We start from the raw sequence: 10,659 nt of genomic DNA on the forward strand, positions 1-10,659 counted from the left end.
ATATATTTACAGGGTAATATGTTAATAATATATACATGTCTTCACAGAGAAATATGATATGAAAAGCTAAACACAGAACTATAAACCTCAAAAATCTGTTTCTGTTTTAAAAATATATTTATGTGCACATAGAGGAATTGAGAACACTGAAAGAATGTAAAAATGTTAAAATGTATGCATTATAAAAAGGAGTATGTTTTTCCCTTTTGCTTTTCTCTACTTTTAAATTTTTGAACAGTGAACATGGGTTCCTTTTCATTATTGAAAAGAAGGAAATATTTAAAAGATTATAAAGTAGAAGTGGGACATAGGGGAAGCTTTAGGGATGCTGGTCATGCTGTGTTCTTGATGTTAGCATGACCACGGGAATGTCCAAAGCGTGAAAATTCATCGAGCTAGACTCAGTACACTTTTCTGGGACTATATATATTATACTTCAACAAAACTTTTAAAAAGAAGGATCATATGCTCAAAAGTAAAAAGAAGGCATTTAACCACATTCCTTGTAGAATTTCATTCAGATGGCATTTATCAACTACCTCCTGCAGATGAGACTACCTGCTAAGTATTAAAACACAGCATTAAAATGAAGACACTCAGAAGGCACTTCTGTGGAGCTTGGCAGAACACAAAGACAGCAAGTACAAAAGCACACAAATAAGAACTACATGAATGTAAGCTGCAGGATTTAATTACAAGACATAAATATGCTACTAAAATAGCTTAGGCAAAAGGACAACTCTGGCTCAGGAATTCCAAAGGGCTGAAGCATACTCTTAAGGGCAGTGCATAGAGATGAGTTTAGAACCTCAGAAAATGGCAGGTGACATCTGAAGACAGAGCCAGGGATGGGATGGTGTTTGACACTTTATAATGACTACAACAACCCCAGACAACAGTGAATAATTTGGTTCCCAAAGTCAATACATCTAAGGTTTATATTCCAGCCCTGCCTGTGTTACTAACAGAGTGGTCTGATGATTGACAGCTTTTAACAGCTCCTAAAAGTAGGTCAGAAGTTTAGAATGTTGAGCCACTCTTGTATATAAATCAGAGCTGCACAAGACCCAGGCACCTCTTACACACACAAGAGTATCGCCAGCAACCACAGTGAGGCAATGTCTCTGCCAGGCATGTTTCTCCTTCACGCCATCACTCCTTGTACTGAAGACTAGCTTCTGTCTTATGCAGGCAACCTGGCTACTATGGGTTCCTAAGGCTCATGTGTTTTCCTAGTCCCTGTACAGGAGAGACAAGGATTCTCCTCCTTGGATGATAGAAGGCCTCATAGCCACAAAGCAAATGGGAGTACCTCAAGAAAGTTACATGGATTTGGGAATCATGGAAGTCCACAGTGAAATTTTCAGCTGATTTCTGAAAACACTTAGCAAAGACAAACGAAAACATCTGCCAAACACTGGGTTCGACATAACTACCTTTGAGCTGGGAATGTGTTAAAGCAGAGTCCTCCTTTTGCCCTGCTGGAGCTTGTTTTGTACAGAGCAGAAGCACACACACACACACATGCAGATGACTCAACTGCAGGGCTCTCACAGGGGAGGGGAGGCAGGGATAGAGAGGTTGGAAAAGAAAGGACCATGTGTTAGAATGCCCAGGGCATAGGGTGTTGTTTGGGAAAGAATTCTCCAAATGAGGTGCAGATCTGAACTGAGACCTGAAGGATAAGCAGTCAGCAAAGTACCATGCAGTATGAACAGCAGTGAAAAGATGCTGCTAAGGAGGAGCAGAGCTTCCTGGGTTCCAGCATCAGAACAGCACTTCGGGGAAGAAGAGACTCAGACAGGGATCACAGAATGGGCTGGGCCACAGTAAAAGGAAGAAAGTGGACTGTACAGACTGAGGCAGAGATCGGTGACTGCTTATATAAAATTTAAGAATGACCTTCAGGCAGGAGACTGGAGTCACATGACCTAGGGGTTAGAGGTGGGAGTGGGCTCAGGACACTGGCCACCTCAGTTTGGACCTGGGACCCATTGTTCATTAGAAGAGTGATGTGCACACAGAGTTGCAAAGATTGTAATACAGGAGCTGATAATATCCAGTCTATTGACCATTTTGAGTTAACATTTTCTTTTTTTCACTTTCTTAAATGCTCACATGTTAAGGGGTTATGTGTTCTCTACCTGACCCTTGATTTTACCTCATTTTGTGAAACTTAAAACTATGAACCACGTAAGATGTGCAAGTTTCTCATAGAAGCACATGGCCCATACCCAGGTGCTCAAAGGTGAGCACCAACATTGCCATCTACCCTCACCAGGAACTTGAAGCTCTGTAGGAATCTCCACAAGAACGCTCCTAATTTATAGCTGCAACCTAGACAAGGAATTTTCTGGGAGCATATAGCTTAACCAATTCTGCAATCAAAACCAAGGACTCCATGCCTCCTAAGCCCAAGATCTCCTATTCTATCATGCAAACTCCACATAAGCACAACCTCTATTAACATGTTCTCCAAGTTAGCTGTTTGTCCCCTGCATATCTGACATGGAGAGAGGAGATGGAATTGAATGGTTCTGGATAATACTGCTTATTCTATGATCCAAACGGCAAGGAGTGGAGGAGGGTGAAGAGAAGAAGAGGTTTTATGAGGGTAATGCTTAAACCAATGGATTGTTCTTCTTTTTCTTTCTCATTTTCTAGTCTTCTACAACGAATATGTTATTTTTTTTTTCCAAACGGGGAAAATACTTATTTTGTATAAAGAAAGCAAGCAGAAATAATCAGCCTCGCCCAGAGTGTCTATGTACTTTTTAAAGCTGGTGCTATTTTGACAGCCAAAAAAGACACTTTGGAATACAGCATTACAAATTCAAGATCATGTCTATGAACTTGGCTTGAAAAAAAAAAAAAGCCCTCCATAAAAATACAACCTACCATCTGTACAATGTATTCAAAAATGATTAGCATAGTATGAAAAAATAATGCTGGAGCAGCAGATTTTCTTTTTCTTTATGGTTAAAGAACACTTCCTGCTCAGGATTCTTTTCAGATTTTCTAGGAAGCAAAAACCAATTGTGAAAGGAAACATTAGGTCAGGGAGATGGAAATAGTAGGTAAACAAAGGAACATCAAATGTTCTTCATTGGAGCTATGCTGCTACTCTAGAAAGCCCACTGAGGCTCGAGAGCCTGGCCCCGGAATGCTCTGTTCAGGCTCTACATATAAAATCTGGGTCCTCCTTACACCAGCTCAGCCATCCAATCTACCAGCCAGCCTTGTGGCACTGGACTCTTGCCTTCGGGACACTCAAGGTGAACCAACAGAGGTGGAGGTACATGAAGCTACGAAGACACAAGTGGGTGGCTGGGGGCAGTAGAGCTCCTAGCAGCTGTCCATGGCCTGGGAGAGGAGCCTTTTGTTTTGGATTCCACTTCCTTACCAAGTAGGACTCTGTCTTTCGAAAAGTCCTCAGTCTGCCTGGATCCTGGAGTAAATTTCTAACTGAAAAGTTGTTCTAGCTTTTTATGATCTAGATCATGAAATATTTGACACATTTGTGTAAACATAATCTAGCCACATAGATTCCAAGAAAATTATGACCCAATCAAAAACATTCAGGTGTTTCTCCCAATGGAAAAAACGTCCCAGGTGTCAAACTCATATTTACTGGAGAATATTTACCACACCCACTTGAACTATGTCTCAGGAGACTCCGAAATGCTCCTCTGCCTCTGTGAAGCAGGCTGGATTTGCTTTGTTCTTATCCCTGGCTAATGGGCTTCTGTCTGAACAAAAACTTGGCTATGCCAAGTATTTGAGAAAATGATCTCCAGACCTGCATGGAGAGCAAAAGCTTGATGCCTGACACAGAATGTTACCTGTGTGAAATTTTAGGGCCAAAAGAGCTGACTCAACCCAGGAGACAACCTCAGGAGAAGACAGGTTTAAAAACAATTAGGTCTGAGCTGTAGTCTGTATTCAGCACACACTTCCGCCCCCTCTTCTGCCAGCATGCTATTCCACTTGCTTGGAGCTAAAGCCACCCAGTCTATTTCCCCTTCAGTGCTGCCCCATTGGCCCCGACGATTAATTTGCCAAAACCACATCATGTGCAACTCAGATTAAGCCCCAATGCAAACCATGGACTTTGTCAGTATTAAGAGAAAACATGCAATAAATAAATTAATTAATTAAAAAAACCCAAGCAGAACAAATGGCTTTACTCATCTCTGATGTCACCTCCAAGATCTCACTGGTTTCAGAAGGTGCTTAGTTGGCTGTGAGGACAGGTTGAGGTTCCAAGGCTGGTGAATAAAATGCTCCTTTAATGCTAACTAACTTTAGTCCACAAATGGAAAGGAGAAAATTTATACTTCACAAGTGTTGCTGCCAATAGGGACTGAGATGTAGGTGACCTGGGCATTTCAACAGCAACACACTTTTCCAAAGACAGAAGCCAGTGGTCTATTCTGTAAAGGGGCAGACAATCAATATTTTAGGTTCTATGGGTCATGAGGCATTCTTTTTTAAATGTTCTTCTAACTATTGAAAAAAGAAGATGTTTTGTTTTATTCTCCCCTACCCCTACCACCTCACTCCCTGAGACAGGGTTTCTCTGTGTAGACCTAGCTGTCCTGGAACTCACTCTCTAGACCAGTCTGGGCTCAGACTCACACGGACCTGCCTGCCTGCCTGCCTCCTACTGCTGGGATTAAAGGTGCCCAGCACCAGTGCCTGGCCAAAAAAAAGAAATGCTGTTTAGATCATAAGCCACATGAACAAACAGGATAGAGTTTGTTGATTGCTGGCTGAGTCCACTGTCTGGTTTTGCATCCTATCACAGAGATGCAAAGAAAAAAGCCTTTCTATAAAGCTTGGTTCATACTTGATTTACCCTATCTTCTCCCAAGCCTACCCTAGCCCTCTAAAAGATCGCTCTAGTTCCCCTGATTCCATCTCCCCATCTCGGCTTCTGCTACCACTCCAACAGCTTCTGCCTCTTCTTTTACAACTCCATCCGCAAAGAGTAATTGCTTTTAATCTAGGGGTGTGTGTGTGTGTGTGTGTGTGTGTGTGTGTGTGTGTGTGCAGAGTAGAGGACAACTTGCAGGACACGGGTCTTTTATTCTACCATGTGGGTCTCAGAGATTGAACTCAAGTCATCAGACTTGATAGCAAGTGTGTTTATCTGCTAAACCATCTCACTGGGCCCCAAGAGCTACGAATTTTAAAATAGGTGGGATCAAGCTGCTTCTCACTTAAGCTCCTTCAAAGCCCTCAGCGAGACACTTAGAATAAACTCCAAATCCCTGACCACTGCAAGGCTCTATCTCTGCTGATTTCATGAGCTCTTCTCCTTTCCATTGCTCACCTATGACGATTTTATGTGGCAACTTCACTGGGCTACGAGAGATGCCCAGATTTCTAACCACAGGTTATTCTAGGTCCCTAGAAGCATCAAGGGATGCTTCTGGAGGAGATTAACAATTGAATGGGAGACTGAGTAAAAGAGTTCATCTCATAGTTAGGATTCCCAAGATAAATGGACCTATATTGTAGAGAAACATTTCTGTCTACAATGAGACTTATTCTAAGGAAATGCTCACATGATTACAGGCCGAGATACTCTGTGCTTTGCCCTCTGAAAGCCCAGAGATCCAGGAGGGCTGGTGGTGTTACAATATGACAGTGAAGTTCTGAGAACCTTTCAAGGATGGCGGTGTTTAAGGCACAATGCAATGCAAAAAGAGACTATTCCAGCTCAGGCAGGTAGGCAGAGGTATGGTAAGTGTGGAAATGTGCTATTCTCTTTTGTTCCAGGCATTGATGGGTCAGGTGATGCCCTTCCACACTGGAAGGGCAGTTTCCTTCCTTAGTCCATTATTTAAAATACCAACACAGACACACTTGGTGACAAAGCTGAATCAAGTATCTAAGTAGATGCACAGCCAGTGAAGTTGACACATACATCCCACCACTACACCCTCCCCCAGCATGCCTGTGTCTCATTCAGCTGGAGCGCTGTACAGAACATGAAAGCTCACCCTCTACTGAGTAGAAAGTCTTCCCTCTTACCTAACTCTTCTGAAGCAGGATATCAGGGTCTTACACCTGCCAGCCACTGTCTAAGAACACAGGAGATCCTCCTGTGCTTCTTAAGCATTTGGGTTCAGTTTGTACTACATGGTTGGTTCTCAAGACTGCTGACTCATCTTCAGTTTGGGGATGTGACCATCTTCCACAATGTATACATGGATCCTTTCAAGACATCTTTATGCACACACTCATAAACATTCACCTGACTGGTTACTTTTCTCAAGAGAATCTTGATTTGTAAAGCTGTGAACTGTCATACTTGTACAACCTGAAATCCTCTCTCCACATTTGGTATTTCCCTTTTCATGAGTTTATCTTCTCAACAATTAGCAGCTAGAATTTCTACTACCTCAGTATCCTTCTTTTAAAACTGGCCTCCTCTCATTCTCCACCAGGAACTCTCTGCCTTAGCCTTTTGGTTTTATCCCCTTTAAAGCATTGGTTAGATCTAGAATTACTTTGAGTATTTACTTATTTGTGCCTATTTCCCTCAACTAGAAGAAAAGCTTTGGTAGGCTACACACATGTGTAATGCCTGAGCTCAAGCCTAAGGCAGTGTCTTTTACTGCACATTTTGCTAGTCAGTGATGTAGGAGAGGTAGTATGGCCCTGCTTGCTTCTCTCCTTTCTTCCTCCCATTCACTTTACTACAAACTGATGTTTGCAGAAGTAAGATGGTGCCCATGAAGTTCTCTGGTCTCTTCATGTTGTTCTTGTTCCCTGGGTTCATTACTGAAGCTGGGACTTACTCTCACAAACAACATCTTCTTACTTAACTGTGTTCACATTGGTGATTTGGATTAACAGGTTAGGGGTTGCTCTCCAGTAAGGCTGCCACACAGCTGGGGGTAACTCTAGTTCCTAGGGGAATGATTCTGTGGTTAAGGGTTTGCCAGATTAATCTGATTATCTACTCTAATGACTCATTTATTCCGTGGTTTATCCTAGGTCAACAATCCCAAGTAACAATGGAGGCTCAGTGTTGGAGATACAGGAAATCAACTTTAACAAGAAGTGTCTTTACTTAGACTAGTGGAATCTGGGAGCTTACCGGCTTAATGTCCATTTCCCATATAAAAATGAATTTTTCATTATGACGGAAGTCTCTCTTTGTAAGAGTACACAGAGTGATGACTTCCTTTCTGTGCCGGTGAGGAGAGGCTCATACTTGCATACAGTACAGGAAGCGAAGTGAAAGTAGGGCAGGGTTCATTCACTGGTTTGGCCGGCTCAGTGTGGGAGGCTGCCTGGCTCCTCACTGTGCAGTTCCACTCTTGCTGAGCCTCTCCCCTGCTTCACAGACCGACCGCAATATGAGGAAGAACATCTTTAATTCAGGTAGAACAATCTGATCTTGGTGCAACTCGCTACAACTTAATTGAAGATAAAATAACCTGTCAGCACTAGTTACAAGAGTTTGCCTTCCTATACCTCAGAGTCCCCAAATGAGGCCAGGCACAGTTATCTGAAACCTGCCAGCAAATCGAGAAACCCAGTCCTGGGAACTCATCTGTGCCTGGAATGGCTCCATCTCGGGGAAAATCAGTTTCTAAAAGACCTTTGGGCTACATGTGGCTAGGCCAGGATTCTCTTAGTTCTTAATTGCATGGGCTATGACTGGTTATAGAATGTACTTTTCCACACAACCATTTCTCTTAAGCATGGAAGAAAAGTGCTTACACCTGTCCTACTGGGTGGTCCAATTCTGTCACCTCTCCCCTGTGGATTTGCTGTTATAAGGAGCTAACTTTTTTTTTGGGGGGGGGGACACAGTGTTTATTTTTATTCTGACGCAGCTTTCTGTTCACATAGGCAAGCAGCATAATCAGTGCTGAGGTCTCATGAAGATGTTGTGAAGATGGTCCTTGATTCAAGTCTACATCTGTGTACTTTCCCTTTTAATATATTGCTCTTCACAAAGTGGTACCTTGAGGTGTGACCTTTAAAATAGCAGCCTGGGTCAAACTGCAGCCATTAGTCTTTGGAACATCACACACCACTCTACAGGCTGTTTAATTTTTCAGCAATCAGACAGAAAGTTGGGGTGGTGTGTCTGTCATAAGGCAGTACAAAAAAAAAAAAAAACCAAAAAACCCAACCACAAGGGTTACGTTCTAAAGTGACCAATTGTTGGCTGGGGAAGTCAACAGTTTTCTTGATTTATTATGGATACATTCCATGGCCCTGAGCTTTTAGAAGGCAATGAGGCTCAGTATGTATCACAGTTTTGTTTTGTTTTTTTAATAAAGACTTCATCATTGGACTCAAAGTCCGTATTTGTGAGTTATCGCTAAAAGTCACAGAGGGAGGACAACAAGCATCCATCAGGCATTTCTTCACGCTTTGTTTCCATAACACATGGCAAGTGCTAGAACTCAGGAACCATCTTAAAGTGCCTGTAAACCTCAGACACAACTTTCTAACAAGGCAAAAAGTCTGGGTTGACTTTTTTATCTTCAGAACTTCTCTGAGCCTTCAACATTCTGATATGTATTGTGGATCTTTTGAAGCTTTTTCACTGAATCCTTTTTATCAAAAGGTGTTTAACATCTGGTAGGGCAAGCATTCCACAGAATGAACTCTTGGAACCACAGGAGGCGGCTTTCAAATTCCATCTTCCTAATACAAAGATATGTTTGCATAATGCAATGTAAAGCACATCATTATGTCACAGGGAAGATACAGGGCACTCAACATGCTCCCAGATGTTCTCTGGCATCATCACTCATGTTTCCTATCTGGCTGCTCTCTTGAGTAGCTCTGGTAAGGGTCTTTCCTCCAAAGCACAGAGTGATTTGTTGAAAGCATGAATGAATAAAAACTGAGGGGCTAGAGAGAAGTGTGACTGCCACATCTGTTAGCGGTGCATTTGGTAAGCCTTCCCTTGTCACTATATATATTCAGAAATAATGACAAAGAAATGTAGTTCCTCCAGGCAAATGAAATGGAGGTGCAAATTAGAATCACACCTCCAGTCTCATTTTGGTATCACTTCTTGTCTGGATAAACAACACTTACTCTCACTCTCCTTCTCATGGCAAGTAGCCACTGTTAACACTTGCATTAGGGATCAGTCACAACAAATTACAGTTAAGTTTCACAGGGCACTGCAGGAGGCAGCCAGCCCCAGGGGAGCAGCGAGTTAAGCTGGGCTGCATTACCAATTTTGAAATAACTAGCACTGGGCTGAAAGGGCCCCTGTGCCTCAGCCACATGAAGTGGTTAAAATTCTAATTCTCTAAGTGGTATCTTAATACTTCTGTGGATGGTAGTTTATTATTCTCTGTGGAGAGGAGCAGTGGGTAGCTGCTTGCAAAAGGGGTGATTTTAATCACCAATCATTTTCAAGAACACAAGAGATCAGTGGTACTCAATTGTGAAAGCTTTACTGTAATGAGAAACTGCCTGTGTGGATTAAAAACAAACAGATTTCACTTTGAAATAATTGTATTTGATGCTAACCTTCCAGGATGTGGAACATATCTATAGGCCATAATTGCCCCCTCCCAAAAAAGAATTCCACAGGGAAGATGAGAAAAAGGACTCAGGTCACCACGACTCAGGGATCAGCCCCATCTAATAGATGGGTTCTGTAACCTAGATTCTAGGACATTTATTGGTTGTTCACCTGGAGCAGAATCCACCTCTTTCAGGGAAATGTACAGGAGAAATTTAGGAGGAAGGCCTATGGAAAGTATGTAAATAATCTCTTTGTAAAAACAAAACAAAACAAAAAAAAACCCAAACAAACACAAAACAAAACAAAACCCCACAAATATACGAAACAGCCATTATAGATATGTGTGAGTGTAAGAAAGAAGTAGTGATAAGCTGTGTCTACACAAAACAATCACAGATGAACCCCCACTGCCTTCACAATTGCTGCTTTGCACGTGCATTCCTTTGGCAACACCTTGGGTGGCCCTGGAATTTCAAGATGGGGATGGAAGACCTGAGGCTCTCTATGATACAGAACCAGGTGACTCCTGAGATTTGCAGACAAGATGCAGTCTACAGTTTGAGGGGCGGGTAAGAAAGACACAATCATTTCTGATATGTCTGAATACTAAGTCAAACATAGGTGTGTCTTTGGTTCTCTTTTCCCACAAGGCGTCCTGTTAAACTTTACATATCTACTAGCTCTTACAAGAGGAGAAAATGTGTAAGAACCCATCATCTGAACACCTCTCCATTACATGCTATACACCATCCACTAGTGGAGTTGTCCTTTCTTACAAGCAATCACTATGTGAAGCTCACTATTTAGTATTCGTATGGCTCTTATTAGGTCTTACAGATCCATGTGCTATGTACCACATCAAGTTCTGGTCACATGTGCCTTATCTGACTAACCCCTCATGAAAAATCTGTAAGGTAGCTTTTATAATGCCAACTAGAAGGCTCAAGAACATTAAACTATGCTGTTGTGGGTATGGAAGCTAATTAGATGGCCAACCCAGCCTAGATTTCAGCCTGTTTGACTCCAACAAGTACATGTCCATTTTTACAGAGTAATTACTAGAGATAATGGAGGGAAAGAGACACAGACAAAGCCAGACCAAGTGCAAGTGAGTTTTCAGCTGAGGGCAGCCAGATGTA

This window comes from Onychomys torridus, chromosome 2 (genome assembly GCF_903995425.1).
Source record: "Onychomys torridus chromosome 2, mOncTor1.1, whole genome shotgun sequence".
NCBI lineage: Eukaryota > Metazoa > Chordata > Mammalia > Rodentia > Cricetidae > Onychomys > Onychomys torridus.